Genomic DNA, 19,154 nt, shown 5'->3' on the forward strand with positions numbered 1-19,154 from the left:
GCCATCAGATAACTGTATTCAGATATCCTTCATACTGTAATCATTATTCATATTCCCTGAAGACTTATCTAATGCTTTGACTTGTGATAAATCTCCTATTAGTCTATTGTTATGGAATTTGTTATCATAGCTTTCTTTTTGGCAGCTGTTTAGTTGAACTTATGTTCTGATCTCAGACATGCAGAACATTGTTCATGCTATACATTCTGTGAATCCCTCTTCAAATTCTCCTCCACCATTATATAAGACTACAGAATGTCATATGTAGTCAAAAACAACAAGGAGTCTGGTGGCACCTTAAAGACTAACCGATTTATTTGGGCATAAGCTTTCGTGAGTAAAAACCTCACTTCTTCGGATGCATAGAGTGAAAGTTACATAGTTACTCTATGCATCCGAAGAAGTGAGGTTTTTACTCACGAAAGCTTATGCCCAAATAAATCGGTTAGTCTTTAAGGTGCCACCAGACTCCTTGTTGTTTTTGTAGATACAGACTAACACGGCTACCCCCTGATACTTGACACCATATGTAGTCAATTTCATTCTAAAATTTAGTTTATAGCGCCTTTTGATTTTTATATCTCAGCTGTTATGGAATATAGACCCATTTTCCACTAAGTCTCTAGTTCAAATCAGTCCTACACTGGCAGTGACTGAAAGTCATTATTACTGACTAATAACTGGTCTGTGTGAAATGAGTTGATGATTTTCTACCAGGTTCCTAAGTGCCACTTATTCACATCACAAAACCATGTTTATAGCACCATTGTTCGTACCCGCAGCAAAGCATGAATGGGTGCGGAGCTTGAGCAACCCTCTTGCCTTTGGAGATGGTGCTTCCAGGTCAGCACTGAGACATGCTAATGGGTTACAAAGCCCATGACTCACTAAGAGAGGTATGTAAAAACTAATAAGATCAACTAATGCAATAAATATTGTATGTACATTGGAAGTTCTTTTTCCAGAAACCTTAGTCTAGTAGAGTACAATGGGTTTAGTGTATTTAAAGCCAACAGTGAGTTGAAAACAAATTTTGGAAGGTAAAAAATTCTCTGTATTAATCCTGTTTTATGAGTTTATAAGAATACTTTTATTTTTCTCCTGTAGAAACACAGGGTACACACACAAAGAGGGATTTACAGAACAGGAGATCAAGGCTGTGGGCCAGACTTTTCTGTTCTTCACAAACTGCTTCAAGCATCATTGCTATAATTTTCTTTAAGGAAGAGAGCCAACAAAGACTCTTATAATAAATCACTTAAAATGTTTCCATGCATCTCTTTCTTGAGTAGCACCTTTGAGAAATCTCTCCATAGCTTTCTGAAAACATGTCAGAGGTTGAGACTAGCTGGCTTTGTGGCACATAATGTACATGAAAAATACATCTTATATTAATACTTTCCCCCAACAATGTGTCTATTCCCACTGGAGTATCTGTCGTATGAGCAATTTAACTGAGAGTACAAGCTAAAGAAGACTGGTGGTTTTGTCTCTATTTCTGGTTGAATATATATAGGTGCTTCTAAAGTTCACATCAACACTATATGTGTGATGAATGACTGACATTCCCTAACCCCCATTTCAGTTACCGTGCTGCAGTTTATATTTAGCTGTGTGGATCTGTGTCTTGGGTGATTTGGGATGTGAGAAATGGTCTGAAGAAAAGAATTCTGGTGACTAAATCCATCCTTGAAATATACTTATGTCCTTTCGATCTTCAGCATCCTAGATTAGAATGACTAATTTCTATGCTTCTGTGCTGAGGTCATGATGTCTTTAATTACAGATCAGATCTTTGAGTTCACATGGTTTTATTTTGTCTTCTGCTAGCTAGCAGCTTATACCAAATGTACATGCAGTCTAAAGTCATATTAACATATTACATATTACCTGAGTTATGATTTAAAAAAAAACCCTCTCCTCATTAATAATAAACGAATAACATAATTTGACAGTGACCCTTTAGTCTGATTTAATGATCTTGTCAATTAAAAATATACACTTGATGAAAACTGCCACAGAAGTAAAGAAAGAACATAGTTTCCCACCGGCATGTATAGAGCAGTTTGTCACATTATTTGACAATAACTTTACCTTTTCTTTAAAATACTAGCTTGGGACTACTTCACAAGCCCTATAAACTTTAAGGTTTGACTACTATGCATGTATGTAGGTAGGCAGGCAGTGTGTGTGCCCAAACTGTACCAGCTTTCATTATTTTATTGTGAAACTCATTATATTTGTTGATTTTTTCATAATTCATTAGCTTCTCATACCATGTGATTATATAAAAATGCAGGATTCTAACTCCTATGGTTGCAGAGAAAAGCTTGAAAACATGTCCTGAGTATCCTAAAGCGCTCATAAGCCAGAAGGCAAATTTAAAAGAACCCAAAATGTTATAACTTTTTTAATCCTGATTTTTTTTGGATTCTGATTCATGATTTTTGAATGCTTTAGGTTTGGCAATAGTAGGCTCTGTTCCTGACTGTGACTCTGACTTGCTATTTGAATTTTAGGCTATTATGTATTGTGTCTGTGTTTAGCTTCCCCTAATAATGGGGATATCTACCTCATAGGATATTGTGAGGTTGAATTAATGTTTGTAGATTGTTCCTCACATGAAAAGTGCTAGACTTATTCTTAGACAAATTAGCATTATGACATTATTGGTGAATCTGTCTAAAATCCCATACTAAGACATTCATATAATGCTACTTCTCATACCACAGCACTCTATATGTGACTTCTGTATATTGTGCACTTCAACCTAACACAAAAGATACTCTGGCCTTTGATCCTGCCCAGTGCAGGTGCAAGGTGCTGCACATATAAGTGCAACGTAAAAATGCTAAGGAAGACATGGAACACAGTGGGCTCCAGTCCTGCATGAATAGATTGAGAGCAAATGTGTGATGATTGAGAAGTTACTTCTGCTTAGTAGCAGGTAGGGTGACCAGATAGCAAGTGTGAAAAATTCGGATGGGGGTGGGAGGTAATAGGAGCTCATATTTAAAAAAACAAAAACAAAAAACCTCCAAATATTGGGACTGTCCCTATAAAATCGGGACATCTGGCAGGACAGAAGTCCAACAGGAGTTAAGTCTCCCCACCCCCCATGGCTCCATCATGTAGACGCACAAGAGTCCAGGATGGGCTTGTGTGATCTACTCTCCTTTGTGGTGGTGCTGTTTTAAACGCAGGATAATCGAGAACAATTAACAATTAGATGGATGCCACCATTCTGATAGGTTGCAGAAGAAGGTTGAAAGATTTGACTTCTCCTTTCATGAGCACTGGAAATCAAAACTGTCATGGGTGTTATATGGTAAGTACTGTCATTTGGCGTTGGGGAGTTAGTTTAACAGTATTTTCTTTATTTAAAAAAAAAAGACAACCTACCTTACAGGCCATGTGGTCTAGTGGATAGACCACTAGATTGGGAATCAGGAGACCTTGGATTTATTCTAATCTCTGCCACTGGTTTGCTGGGTGACCTTGGGCAAGTCACTTCCCCATCCCATGCCTGAGTTTCCCCATTAAACCCATCTCTAAAATAGGTAATATTATTATTATTATTAATTATTACAATGGTGAAAGATTTTAATTTTCAGTGCCTTTAAATGGTAAAGCCAGTTCTTTGTGTTCCACTTGTATTCTTATTTTAATTACAATAGAGTAAATAACTTGACTTCAATTAATTTACACTTGATTTTACATCATGTTAAAAAGATCAGACTCTGGCTCTTCTGTTTTGGAAAATCGAGCTGAAAAAGGATTAGAAAAATCTACCCATTTGCCTACCAGAAATGGGAAAGGCAGATGGCGTCATCTGACATATCTCTTATTACAGTTTATTTTGACTGAAGTCTGATATCAAGTAGCATTCCAAACAAATATTTAAAGAAGAAATTACCATATTGTTGATTTATAACTCTGTTGCGATACTTAGCTTGAATTAACAGTGGTTCTAAACTTGTTCTTATTGGCATGAGTTCTATTTTATATGTTAGTTGTTAACAGCAATTATTTGTGTGTAGTATTTTAAGCCAGTTGTTTCCTGCTATCACATTAATGTCAAGCATGTTTTCACTTTTCCTCCAGCTCAATGACTAACTCATCTCCGATTCTCCCCCCCGACTGTTTTTCAATGTGGAATGCCTTGAATCTTTATCTCATAATCCATAATGGCAGGGGGGATTAACATATAAAAGCAAACTAATAATTTTATTTTAAAACTGATAATGAAGTTGAAGTAGCCTGCTACTTGCAAAGACAGACAACTGGGCTGAAGGTCTCCAGAGAGATGTGATACTTGTAGTTTAAATATCCTACAATTCTTGAAGCACACTTGTATTAGATCAGAGTTTCTCAGCCTGTGGGTTGCGACCCAAAACTAAGTCACTGGAATATGTCAAAGGATTGCAGGGCTGGGCTAGGCTCAGTTCCCGTCTATAGGTGTTGCGACCTGGTGCACAGGATCACAGCACTTCTTAGATTTGGCCCAGCCGTCCCTCTGTCATGACAGGGGGGCCAGCTGGGCCAAATGTGAGTGAGTGCTGCAGTCACATGTGCCAGCTCATGACTCTACTCTCACAAATTTGGCCCAGTCGGCACTCCATCAAGGGGACTGGACCAAACCTGAGCAGCGCTTCAATCCTAGATGTTACAATGCCTGGAGTGGGGAGTTGAGCCCAGCCAGCCCCATGGGATAGGGGCCAGGAGAGAGCAGTTTGTGTTGCATTCTCCAGTAAGTACCAGCCCCTTGATGTACCTCCCACCCTGCAGCTGTGTGACACCCCATCTTCCATACCCCCTGTCCTGTCCCCCCAACCCCAGCCCCCCCAGTGTGCCTCTTCCCCCATAGGTAGGCAACTTCCCCTCTGTCATCCCATGCATCCTAGCCCCCAGCCCCCCAGATTTTCCCCCACTGCACCTCCAGCCCCATCTGTTTTCCAACTCCTTCCCCCAGCACATCACCTTTACCCCTAGGACCCAAATTCTCCCCACCTCTTTACCCTCTGTCCCCCATGGACCATGTACGGGAGCAGTGTGGTTTTTTGAGGGTGTTTTAGCTTGCTACCCTACCCCCTCAGTTGCCAGTTGGGGGATTCTCCAGCTATTCTGGAGCATCTGGAATCCTAGCTCTGAGCCCCTTTTCCTGCCGAAGGATCCTGCAGGAGAGGGATCCAGGTCTGGGACCATCTCAGGGGGTCGTGACAGGTCATCAAGATTTACAAATGGGTCCTGAGCCCAAAATGATTGTAAAACCACTGTATTAGATTACAGCCCGTTAGTGATCTGTGCGTCAATGACAATAGAAAAGGGACAAATATGAAGTTGAGAGGAACTGAAGACTAATATTTTCATAAATTGATTGAATTAATGTTTCCTTTGACTGTCCCAAAAAAGATACTCTAAATTCAACACTCCTTTTCTTCCCCTCCTCTTCCTTTCATCTTCTTTGCCTTTCTGGTGCAGAACACAAAGGTCCATGGTTTGACTCCCACTGATCACCTATGTTGATTGGGGGGGAATTAATGCTTTCATGTCATAGAATTCTCTTCCCATTTTCTTTTAAAAAATGGTTGGTTTCAGAGTAGCAGCCGTGTTCGTCTGTATCCGCAAAAAGAACAGGAGTCCTTGTGGCACCTTAGAGACTAACAAATGTATTTGAGCATAAGCTTTCGTGGGCTACAGCCCACTTCTTCGGATGCATCTTTTTTAAAAAATGGTTTCTTTAATGCACCCAATGAGAAAACATCCTTAAAATGAAATTTTGAATGTAGAGCGTATAATAAAAGCTTTCCTCCTAAGCTCTTATACCAACTGCACGGCACAGAGGGAGCAGAGGAACAACAGCTAGTTCATGCGGGGTGGAAAGGGGAATTAGGTGACCGGGGTAAACTCTTTTGTAGCAAAAAATGCATTGACAGTTTTAAGGTCCACACCAAACGAGACAGAACCTTGGTTTTTCAAATCTCCTCTGAAAGGACCTCCCTTCTCACACAACCACCAAACTTCATGGTACTCAGTTTATCAATAGCAGAAGAATGGTTGTTCAAGAGAGTCCATGGAATTTCTAGCCCAATGCTTGCACAACAGAAGGAACTGCATCGGGTGGTGCTGAATACAGTTGTGGAAGATGCCTTCAGATCCTGCTTCTGATGCTACCAGTCTCCAGTTGCCACAGCTCAGATGAACATCCTTCTACCTCGTTTCTTCTTCCCAGAATGAATGTACCACTCACAGATTCATCCAGCTTTGATGTAGATTTTGTGTCTCCCTTTTAAGCCAATGCTGATGTCATTTCTTCGAGTAACACTGAACTTCCTTCTGCAGGGAATACAACAATAATCAGTTTGACTGACCTCTGAACTGTAGAATATGTTTCTGTTGTACACTTGCAATCCCTTGGCCAGACTTTCAGGAGAGTTCCCCTTCCCTTCCAGCACCTAATTTGTGGTTGCTCCATTTAGCTGCCCAAAAGGGGAACTGAGCTCTTGAAAGAGCTGGATTCTTGTTCCTGTTCACGACATGTATGTAGACGTCCCAGTTACACAAAGAAGGCTACCGTGTAAAGTTGAGTCTCTTGACTACTGGAGTGATCTGAAGTTGCCAAGCTGTTATGTTTAAGTAGGTGAGATGGGGTTCTAGCATAGCATGGGAAAGCCAGCCCAGCCCATGGTGTTCAAAATGTAGGAGACAGTACCAGAAACTAACAGCTATTGTGACAGGCTGTTGCTGTCTGAAATATGTATTAAAAAAAGAAACAAGACACTGTCCCAACAGTCATGTTTTGAATTATTCAGTGCAATTTTCTTTAGACATGTTAATTTACTGTGATCACCAGGTTGACATACGCTGTTTAAGAACTCGCTTCTTATTGAGCCGCCTCCTCCTCCTGTTTCACTGATTAAAATGCACTATCAGTGTTTTTGTTGTTAGTCTCCATCACTGAAGGAGTCTTTTTTGTGAATGTTGTTGTGCTCATCCATTGTTATCAGCTCTGCTGATTAGTTGTTGTACTGCAAGTACAGTAACTTTGCCTTCAGCAGTGTAAGGCTAGTCTTGCTGGGGAAGATTAGTTTGCTTTTTCTCCCTTGCAAAATTTAGTTACTGCACTGCTTATAGTCTTCAAAAATGTATTCTGCAAGGTAACTATAAGTACTTATGACAGACTGCACATGAATATCCGCTTCCAATGCCATCTCCACATGCAGTTCCACAGAAGTAATTTACTAATGACCTAGTTTAGAACTATATATCAGATTTTAGTTAACACTGAGACAATTCATTTTATGAGTGGGGGCTAATACTTAAATCTAGAGGTTTGTCGACAGCGCCATTTCATAAATAAACAAACACATAAAAATGATAGACTGTTCTGGTTCCAAATGTGTCACTATGGCGTGTTTTATTAATGATTGCCTCTCTTTTCCCATCTATAAAATGGGCGTAGCACCATCTACTGCCCATCACTTGTCATGCAGCTTGTTTAATTGGTACTTTGTGATCTTCTGCTGCAAATTGCTATACAGGTGCAAGATACTGTAATTGCTTATTAATTCAGACACATAATCCAGGAAATGTTTCTTTTTATTTGTAAAAGAGACATTTTTTGGTTTGCCTTTTAAAGGAGTAGTATAGACTGCAAACTTGCATTAAGATTGTGATACCAATAGAACCTAGGATACTTGAAAGTGAAGGTAAATATTGCATCTTTATCTTACTTTTGCGCCAAGGAAATAGGACATGTATGGTGCTACGTAATGGCACCAGTGGGTCCCTGGTGTTTGGGGCACAATGCGGGGAGTTAACAGAATGTTAGGAGCCATTAGGAAAGGGATTGATAATAAGACAGAAAATACCATAATGCCAGTATATAAAGCCATGGTACATCCACACTTGAATACTGCGTGCAGTTGTGGTCACCCCATTTCAAAAAAGATATATTAGAATTGGAGAAAGTACAGAGAAGGGCAACAGCATTGATTAGGGGTATGGAACAGCTTCCATATCAGGAGAAATTAAAAAGACTGGGACTGTTCAGCTTAGAAAAGAGATAACTGTGTGTGTGTGTGGGGGGGGGGGTGCAATTTGATAGAGGTCTATAAAATCATGAATGGTGTGGAGAAAGTGAATAGGGAAGTGTTATTTATTCTTTCACATAACACAAGAACCAGGTGTCACCCAATTAAATTAATAGGCAGCAGGTTTAAAACAAACCTAACGAAGTACTTCTTTGCACAACGGCACAGTCATCCTGTGGAACTCCTTGCCAGGGGAAGTTGTGAAGGCCAAAAGTATAACTGGGTTCAAAAAAGAACTAGATAAGTTCATGGAGGATAGGTCCATCGATGGTTATTCGCCTAGATGATCAGGGCGGCGACCCCATGCTCGGGGTGTCCCTAAACCTCAGACTGCCAGAAACTGGGCCTGGACAACAGATGGATCACTCAACAATTGCCCTGTTTTGTTCATTGCCTCTGAAGGATCTGGCACTGGCCACTGTCCTAAGACAGGATACAGAGCTAGATGGACTTTTGGTCTGATCCATTATGGCCATTCTTATGAGTTAAAAACAGAATTTGAGGATTGCCTTTGGATTGCTTTTTCTTATTGGTTTGTATTTTGAACATAGCTGGGTTTTGTGTGTGTGTGTGTGTGTGTGTGTGTGTGTGTGTGTGTGTGTGTGTGTGTGTTGTGGGGAGGGAAGGGATATGCGCCTACTAGTAACATCTTCAATCTGATTCCTTTTAAAACTCTGTAGCCGTGCATGTGTGTACATTCTTTACAACTCCCAGAACACATGCTTCAGCTTGTGGTCTCTTAATGTTGTTCCTCTACTTGTAAGCAAGTACATTCTTAGCATTCTTTCCAGTTTGTATCGTGGCTACACAACATCTAATTATATTTCTTGACAACAACTAGCCAGGGAAGCTAAGAATTAACATTATAATGGGCCTTAAGGTTTTGCAATTACTCAAAAATGATCTGTGTGGGGCCTGTAGAACACTTGGTTAAGTCCTGTCAACATCCTTTCTTTGTGGAGAGAGAAGTCTTTCATTCAGATTTTTCTGGTCACTCTGCTGTGTTTCTGCATTGGAAAATTTACTTGCAAATTCTCCATGTGAATTTATTGCAGTTACTATTGAGCTAGTAGTATATAGTTGTGTGGTGACTGGGTCTGATCCTTTAATGACTTCACACATGCGAATAGTCCCACTGACATTTAGGGTTACACTCACCAGTGAATTTATTCACATGTGTAAATCTTGGGGTGTTTACTTCAAAAGGGCCCAATCCTGCAAAGTGTTTGTTAATAGAATTCCTTGCTGTTGCGAAGCATTTGTAAGACCAAACTTCATTCAAATGACAGACTGCTAGATCCTGTACAAGGCTCTCTGACTCCACGGCTGTTTCAGCAGACTCCCAGTTATGAAAATATTTAGCACAGAGCCTGTTGCTTAAAGCCGGAAAAATCCATTTCCTTTTTGCTTCGGAGGTAGCAGCTGTTTCACTTTCCAAAAAGCTGTTTAATTTTGTTGTTAGCTAAAGAGTTGGGGTTTGTTTGTTTGTTTTTTATTCTCCTCTGTGGGGAGAAAAGGAGTAAGGGTAGATCTGTTGGACTTGATGTGTGATCAATCAAAGTGTGATCTCCTAGAAATGCAGCCGTGTAAGTATATTAAAGTGCATAAAGAGCTGGAAAGATACTAGAGAGGGATGAAGGAAAGGTAAACAATGAAGACAAAAACATTTATACTAGTATTGTTTTATTTTATAGTTCATATAGTACTACATAAGATCTTTACCATAAATGCTATGCAGTAACACTTATTATTCATTTGTTTCTGGTAGGACACCATTTAATATTTCTGACTATAATTTGTATCTGAAGCTGCCAAATAATTCCAAGATTGATTACCATGTAAGCCTACTGTTCCTAAATGGTACGATACCTAGATATTTCTGTCTTCTAACTCAGTTTAATTCCATAATTACATGATAATGCTGGACTGTGAAATTGCATAGTGAATATCTAGGAATTTATCTTTGCTCTGTATAAAATGGCACTAGTATTTCCAAACATGGGCAGCCCTAAACCTAGAAGACGCTTTAGGTGCCAATCCTTTGATCCTTACTCAAGCAAAACTTCCACTGAAGGCAACGGGAGTCTAGCCTGAGCAGGGTAGCTTATTGTAGCGTATTCTTTATAATGCCTATATCCATACTGTTAGATGTACAATTGTACATCTATCTATCCCTCCCCCTCAGTTTGCAGGCTTGAAGGTGCTTCTAAAAAGCATATGCTGACTAGACATGAATGGGCAAATCCAAACTTCCGGAGCCTTGCCTGAATATCTTGGTTGCATGCTGAGGCACAATTCATGGGGAGAAGACGGGAAGGAGACTTCCGCCCAAATCTGCAGACTGGCATCAGATCTCTTTCACTGAAAGAAGGAAGGATCTGACTCACCAACCCTCCCGCCCCCCTTCACTCTTTATGCAACTCCCCAAATTCTTCCCTTACAAGTCTTTGGGTAGGGGAACTGCACCGATGTGGCCTGGGCCTCCTCTGCATACCAGAAATGAGGTAGTACAAACATTGGAATTTAGAAACAAAATCAAAACAAAGGTAAAAATCTTTAATGGATGCTTCCATCAAAGGGCTGCTGTATTGTGGCCCTTGGAGGCAATCCACATGGGCAGCACCCACTGGCATCAGTGTGCCCACACTATAGGCAACATGTGGGCTTGAATGATCAAGATAACTTACCAGATGCATCTGGGGGAATCTCAGCAAACTTTGAGTGGCCTTTAGTTTTGGTCCTTCCAAATTAGCCTACAACTCCGCTCACTTTCAGGAGAGAGCACATTCTGCTGTAAATCGATGTTGTCATCCTTTAAAAAAATTGGAACAAAATAATAGTTACTACTTAATGCATATGAGCAACAATGCTGTTCTGGTTGCCTAGCAGCCAGCTAGACACACTGGAGAATAAAAAAGCCTGTCTGACTAAGCAATGTGGTTGGAGCTGGTTTTTAGGTTTGCGGGTGGAACCTGACCCAGGGAGCTCATATTTTAAGGATGGGGAGGAGGTGGGTGGAATTTACCATTAATGGATATTTTAGTTCTAGCAGGATCATCAGTCTTCCCCTCCCCCCTGTTTCTCCTCTTCAGTTTTTAATGCTTTAGAAAAGGAATGAGAAAAATCTCCAAATTCGGTGCAAGAAAAAGCCAAGGACTCTCTTCCTTGTGCAGCCTGGAGATTATTAGTATTTCATATTTTTTCAAGATACAAGTCCGCATTTGCTGCAAGCTCCATGTGTGCTAGGAAGTGGCTGCTATAGTCACCTTGGCCTAAACCATCCACCCCTTTGCAAAAAGAAAGGAAAAAAAAGAAGGAAAACTGAGACTCTTTCATCTTTGTCTTTAGAGCATCTTTGTCTAAGAGCATTTTTTCCTCCTGATTTTATATATACAAAAAGTTGGACTGACATGGTACATGCATAGACCTATTTCAGCACTGCCAACCCCAAGCCTTTAAAAATCATGAGTCGGACCCCAACAAATCATGTGACTGGTTTAGAAATCATGAAATTTTAAAAACAATAAATGTTTGTTATCAAATTTGCAAATGAACTGAAGCTCAGCAGTTTCTCTTTGGAGTCTGGTCCTGAAGTTTTTTTTGCTATAAGATGGCTACCTTTACATCTGCTATTGTGTGGCCAGAGAGGTTGAAGTGTTCTCCTACAGGTTTTTGTATATTGCCATTCCTGATATATGACTTGTGTCCATTTATCCTTTTACGTAGTGACTGTCCAGTTTGGCCAATGTACATAGCAGAGGGGCATTGCTGGCACATGATGGCATATATAACATTGGTGGACGTGCAGGTGAATGAACCGGTGATATTGTAGCTGATCTGGTTAGGTCCTGTGATGGTGTTGTTGGTGTAGATATGTGGGCAGAGTTGGCATCGAGGCTTGTTGTATGGATTGGTTCCTGAGTTAGAGTTGTTATGGTGCGGTGTGTGGTTGCTGGTGAGAATATGCTTAAGGTTGGCAGGTTGTCTGTGGGCGAGGACTGGCCTGCCTCCCAAGGTCTGTGAAAGTGAGGGATCATTGTCCAGGATGGGTTGTAGATCACTGATGATGCGTTGGAGAGGTTTAAGCTGAGGACTGTAGGTGATGGCCAGTGGAGTTCAGGTGGTTTCTTCCTTGGGCTTGTCTTGTAGCAGGAGGCTTCTGGGTACGTGCCTGGCTCTGTTGATTTGCAAATTTAATACCATCAGATCAGGATTAAACAAAGACTGTGAATGGCTAGCCAACTACAGAAGCAGTTTCTCCTCCCTTGGTGTTCACACTTCAACTGCTAGCAGAGCACCTCACCCTCCCTGATTGAACTAACCTCGTTATCTCCAGACTGATTCTTGCCAGCATATTTATACCTGTCCCTGGACATTTCCATTACATGCATCCGACAAAGTGGGCATTCACCCACAAAAGCTCATGCTCCAATACTTCTGTTAGTCTCAAAGGTGCCACAGGACTCTGTTGCTTTTTACAGATCCAGACTAACACGGCTGCCCCTCTGATACTTGATACCAGAGAGTTGTCCATCTATTGGCACCCATTACCCTGCTCATTGGTCGAGAGGCTAAGAATTAGCTGGAGATAGAGGGGGAGTTTGCTCTCTCTCTCTATGAGCTGGCTCTTCCTGGTCAGAGCCAGGCACGTTGGTGAGGGCAGCATGATGGAAGGTCATGCCACTTTTGCCTTCTCTCCTTCAGGGTTAAATAGAGGTCTCTGTTCTTCAATTTTCAGTCTAGCACCTTTCATAGAGTTGTCAGCGGTTCCCTGTTCTGCGTTACCCTTTGGATCCCTCGTTTTGACGTTATGACTTACACCTCCATTCCTCTTTGTTCAGTTTTTGACTCCCATACTAGTTAAGTCATGTTAAAACACCTGACCGAAAGGGCCTTTCCTTGCTTTGGAGTGGGCTCTTAACCATTGATCAAAGTCATCAAATAGGCTGGCACCTTTCACCAAAGTTCAGTTCCCACCTCCTCCCCAACAAAAATCAGCTAGGAGGGCTGGAGGCTCTAGCGATAAAGATGCCCACTGCCCACTCAGAACACTTTTAAATAATGTTTTCTAGGACTTGGCATTTGACTGGTCCAAAAATAATTGGTCAAATATTGGTCAGATAATGTTAAAAAAAAAAAAAAAAAGTCAGATATTTTAAACCACTAATTAATTTGTAACAAAAAAGAGTAAGACTTTATGATCTCCATCAGGCTTCGCCTTAAATAGATATGAATGCGGAATTACAACACAACATGTAACTCAGAAAAATGTGAAACACAATGAAATGATGTTCTAAAAAATGAAAGAATGGTACCATGATGCAATCAGAAAAGTAGGCTGTCGCCTACATCAGGGCATTTTTGCTGGAATATTTGATAATATTTGACTGTTACAAAAGAATAGAGGGTCAGTTGACATTATTTGATCAGTCAATTGAATGGCTTGCCAACCTTAGCATTTTCTTCTTCACACTCCAAGTCAATCTGCTGAAATAACCTGAGCAACGTCAGGCCTGGTTACAGCTGATTTATACATGGCTGAATATTAAAATGCTAAAGGATCTTGTTCATAGATGACCCTAAGTTTTTAACATCTCTGTGCTGTCCTGTATTGCTGGATATTCTATTTCAGTACCAAAATTTACCACTAAGGTGAGTGTTAGAGATTAGTTCAGGATAATATATCAAGCCTGATTCTCCATTACCCTTCACCTTGTGTATTCATTTACACCTTTGCAAAGTGAGTGTAAAAAGCATATTGGTAACCGGCCCCAATATGCATTTTGTCCCATTGCTGGTTTTATGCTTTTGGGGTATGTCCTCCAGTTTTGTCACCTCTTACTTCTCTCTTGCTGTTTCAGTGGCCCTGAGCTCTGCTGACCTCCTGTCTGATTTACAGAGATAGGATGAAAGTCACTCCAGTTTCTGTTAACGCCACTCGGAACATCAACCAGAAAGTGGTCACATGCTCCCTCTACAGTGCCACTAGGCCAAGTCATCCGTGGGAGCAAAGGACTGAACTCGGATTTCCCCCTCACATGGGATTGAACACAACTAGATGGCAGAAGATTGCTGAGCACGTTGATTTGTATCAGATTTGTGATAGTATTTAAAAAAACCTATACAGTTCAAGCACAAAATCTTAGTTCAAAGCATTAAAGCACAGGTTTTTCTAGGGAGTTTAATGCAATGATTTACGATCCTGTGGATTTCATTTCTGCTACTTTTGATTTCCTGTTGCAGAAGAGAGAATGCCTTACTGTAGTTCTGGCACGTTACATTGGAAGGCTGAGCTATCATTGGATAAGAGTCTGAAAAAAATCGGTTCCGTTTTCATGACACATTCTTTAAAAACTCATAAAAATCTCAAATATTTAGAAGTAGCAACTTTTCCTATAAACTCAGTCTTTAATGAGTGTGAAGATGAGCCAATGTCATGGTGACCTTAAAAGTGAATGAACTTTGGCTTCGAAGTCTAAGCTATGGGACAAATGCTGCAGACACAGCTCCCACTGACTTCGGAGCATCAAAGAGCAGCCTGTGGCTTTAATAATAATTAGCAAGTGCAGCAAAACTTTTATGTTTCGGTTCATGCCATCGTACCTATGATCGTGTTCTTATCTAGCAAAATAAAATTTAAAAAATATCCTGTATTTTTATACCAGCCATCTAAGCTCTCGCCTAAGACACTCTGTTAGTCTTTAAGGTGCCACCAGACTCCTTGTTGTTTTTGTAGATACAGACTAACACGGCTACCCCCTGATATCTGTAAGACTTGACTTATTATGAGCAATGAATTCCAGCTTTAAATCTCACTACAATAATGCAGAATGTGGAGTTCAAATTAGTTTCACATGTTCACAGAATTCTGAAAAAAATATTTTCAGTGCATTTTCTCTCCGAAGCATTACGGTTACAGGACACAAAAACCGGCGAAAACTTTCTCCTCTAGGGTTTGTTTTGCATGGTAGTTCTGTTTTTGCACTACACTTGCTGTGTTGTAGCCTATACTGTATACTTCCTGTAGAAGCTAGAAGAGGAGACAACTGCTTTCATAATGACTAGTTATTATCACCTCAAAGAGAGGTTAATTTGTTGATATTTTTAAAATAAAAGAGGGATTTAAAAGTGCTCCTTTCCTCGACATTTGCTTCTAAGAACACTGTCTGCCTGGACTGTTTTATTATTTCAGAATAAATAGAATAAACCTCCCCCCTCCCCCCACCTCCTTAGTTACTATAGAAAAGAAATTATTTATCAGTCCTCCCAGGGCTTCTGAAAATAATCACTGACATATTAAGTGCGTTTTCGATCTGGTTAATGTGTGATGCGGGGGGGGATAGGCTGGGGGATAGCATTGTTTGGTTTGGGAAGTATTCTCTCCGTCGCTGAGCAACCAGCCCTTGGAAACGGGAGTGGACTGTGTCACCCATAGCAACCGTTGTTACTCGACAAACAATGTGGGCCAGTGCAAACAGAGCCAAGACTGTAGGCTCCAGTTTTTAATTGAACATCTGCATGTGTTTTTCTCTGATTAAATGGTGTTTCAGTTTGATTTGTCCGTGACAGATATGCTTGGGCCAGTTTTGTGTGGTTATTTACAAGGTGCATGATTATCTTGTCCAAATTAATACCTTTTGTTTATTCTTATGTGAAGTTGAGAGGGCATTTCCCCCTCCCATCTCCTGCAATCCATAAAAAAAGTCTCAAAATAAGAACTTTTATCTATTTCTACCAAGAAATGTCTCAAGTTTCCTCCTGGCTGGGTATGTATTGCATAATTACTTAAGGTCTCTTAATCAGCTTGATAAATTATAAGCACAATCTTGATATATTAACATTGTGACATATGAAACTTTTATTTCTTTTTTAATCCCAGTTTTATATGGCCCTTTATTGGATATATAAAATGGAAGGGGTTTTGGTTATCTGAATCCCTCTTCCCCTCCACAGATTTGGAACCAGAGAGGTGAATGGGTCAAGGCTCCTCTCGTAACCCACAAAACATTAGCTAGAAGAATTTTTTGCCTGGGTAAAAGATACAACACAGTATTTACTTCAAACTCGGTGACACAGTTCATCCTTTTTTCTGTAGATGACACAGCTGTTAAGGGAGGACTGTTAGGCCAGTGCACAGTCTCACAGGTCTTTTATCTTTTCTTGTTCATCTGGAATGCAGTCGGTCTTACTACCATCCTAACCCAAAAGGCTACACTGGCTTCTTCTAACTGAAGAGCATTAGAATGTGCCCTACAGAACTGCATCTCTAGTGTAGCTAAAGCAGCCCTTCCATTCTATCTTCCTTCCACGAAGGATCACATCTCAGTTTATGGCTAATACAATAAATAGGCTTGTATTTTCCTTTTACTTGGGTGGGTTTTGTTTAGCCCTGAGTGTTACAGCACATGCCTAGTTACCAAAAGCCTAATGAACAGCTCCAAGGATCTAAACAGGCTTTAACTTTCCCTCTGCTTGTAACGGAGCAACAGTCTGGAAAGTGATTTCTCTTGTGGCATTATTCGCATTTGGTCCAGCAATGAAACAGGTGAAGTAATTAGCAACCAGTTGTGACTGGTGCCGCTGGGACCACAACACACAACCTGGGACTCTGAGATGAATGCACTTTTAAAAGTGATATGTACTTTCTCCAGCTGAATTTATCGCAGAATTATTATTAGTTAATTTATACATTTAAAAAAAAAACCCTCTTACAAGAAGAGTTTCTCTTCAGCATCCTATTGGTCTGGTCTGATACCAGCCCCAATTCCCTGGATGGACTTTACCATGCACTCTGAAATTCTTTTAGTTGGTTGGATGTGTTTCTTTGAACTGGCCCACCCCTTCCCAGTTCCACTCCATAATGGAACTGTCTCTGCTTGGTTTGGGCCACACCTGACAAATGGGTTTTGAGCTTAGTTCAGGCTTCAAGAGGAAGCACATCTATGTCTTATGTGCAAGTGGGTAGGTTGAGAAAGAAGGGACAGAGAAGTCACCCAGGCAATTTAAATGGACAAAGGAAAGAAACTTGCTCCCAGTGTCAGAAAGTAAACAAGACGGCTTACCCTGCCTGGAAAAGGGGCTTTAGGAACTTTTCTCTTAAATAAAGCAGTTCCTTAATTGATTCTATCCTTGCTTAGTCTGCCCTGACTGACTTTTGAAGCTGTCCAGCACAGGCCCAGAGTTTATGTAATAATACTACTACTGCCATTTGCTCATCCCAAATACCATATTTTTCAAACCTTTGCTGCCCCTATGGTAGAATCTCTCTCCAGAGAGCTCCAGTTTGCTGGGCCAGTTGCTATTTTAAAATCTAATTTGAAGATTTCTTTTCATGAATGACCACAATTTATGTTTGTGGTTTGTTCGCCCGAACTCTGAGCACTCATGAATGGTGCTATATAAATATAAATAACAATAATGTGTTGGCAGGAGATACTTCTGTGTTTGTTATTCACCAGATAGGCATGACAGGGACAGCTGCTGTTGCCCACATCTAAATTGAAATACAGAACTGAGCCTTCCGCTTCACACTTAACTTGACCAGGGGCTGGCCAGCTTTCCTGCTCACTTAAAAAAAGATTGTCTGACCTAAACAAGCATAAACCAAGTACAAATGACTAGATAGGTTTAGATCAAGCTGGACTGTTGGACTCAAAATAAATAGAGCAGTAGTTGTCAAACTTTTGGACTAGTGACGCCTTTCACATAGGAAGCCTATGAGTGCGACTCTCCCCCCCCCCCCTTATAAATTTAAAAACACTTTTTAATATATGTAACACCATTATAAATGCTGGAGGCAAAGTGGAGCTTGGGGTGGAGACTGACTGCTCGCGACCCCCTCCCCATGTAATACCCTCGTGACCTCCCGAGGGGTCCCGACCCCCAGTTTGAGAACCCCTGAAATAGTGACTACTATTTCTCACAATGTGTAATCATCCTGTAGAATTCTCTGCCATAGGAGAACCTAGAACAGCAGGGTTTGAAAAGGGGCTCAGTTTTATAGCCAATATTTGTAATTATGCATCCTAAAATGAGGGTAATCAAATTTCACGTTTAAGAGGATAAGTTGACCACCACATGGCTCAGGAAAGAACTTTCCTCACCTTGTGATTGCTCAATTAGCCAGGGCCATTTCCCCCTCCCCACTTCCCTTTGAAATATCAAGTACTCTTCACTGCCTAAAGCAGGATACTAGACTTGAAGGACCAATGGCCTGATCTGTGTTCCTGTCCTGTCAATATCTTCTTGTTACATGTACAATGCTATTCTCCTTTCCCCTCTTGTCTCATTGTGATGTGATAACAGTTCCTGTGTAGTTTGTATTGAAGTTAAATATGATTACCAGTATGAGGATCTGAAACCTACTCATTGGCACCTATGTATCCCATGCCCCCTTCCAGATATACTGTATATCTAAACTGCAGCAAGGGAGGTCTAGGTTGGACATTAGGAAAAAGTTCCTAACTGTCAGGGTGGTTAAACACTGGAATAAATTGCTTAGGGAGGTTGTGGAATCTCCATCTCTGGAGATATTTAAGAGTAGGTTAGATAAATGTCTATCAGGGATGTTCTAGACAGTATTTGGTCCTGCCATGAGGGCAGGGGACTGGACTCGATGACCTCTCGAGGTCCCTTCCAGTCCTAGAATCTATGAATCTATGAATCTATATCCAAAAATAAGGTTTCCCTCCAGGATTTTAGTAAAAGAAGGAAGGCAAGTCACAACACAGTCTAATTGTCCTTTCCAAAGTGGGAGATGTTTAGAAACATGAGAGGCAAGCCTGTTCAAATTGCTTAGAGTTGGTACTGTGATTCGGGAACGCGGAGGGGCAAATAAGTGTATGTTAATTTCTTTGGGCGAAACCTTGGAGGCTTGGAAAAGGGAAAGAACAACCCGATTACCTAGAGCTTCATTGTTTCTGTAAACTTTCATCCCAATCTATTTACTTTCAATGCAGTATGTGTGGTTATGGTATGGGACACTGTTGGGTAGTTGGGTCCAAAGTTCTACAGAAGCTAATCATTATTAGACATGTTTGCAAGTGTATAATCAATAAATAC

General features: G+C 40.7%; 1 protein-coding gene across 14 annotated transcripts in view; it reads left to right on the plus strand.

Moving 5' to 3' along the window:
• The window catches only part of RFX2 (regulatory factor X2), a 100,794-nt gene that overhangs the window by 13,597 nt on the left and 68,043 nt on the right, over positions 1–19,154 (plus strand). The window lies entirely within an intron of this gene.

The sequence above is a fragment of the Chrysemys picta genome, chromosome 25, assembly GCF_011386835.1.
Source record: "Chrysemys picta bellii isolate R12L10 chromosome 25, ASM1138683v2, whole genome shotgun sequence".
Taxonomy (NCBI): Eukaryota; Metazoa; Chordata; order Testudines; family Emydidae; genus Chrysemys; species Chrysemys picta.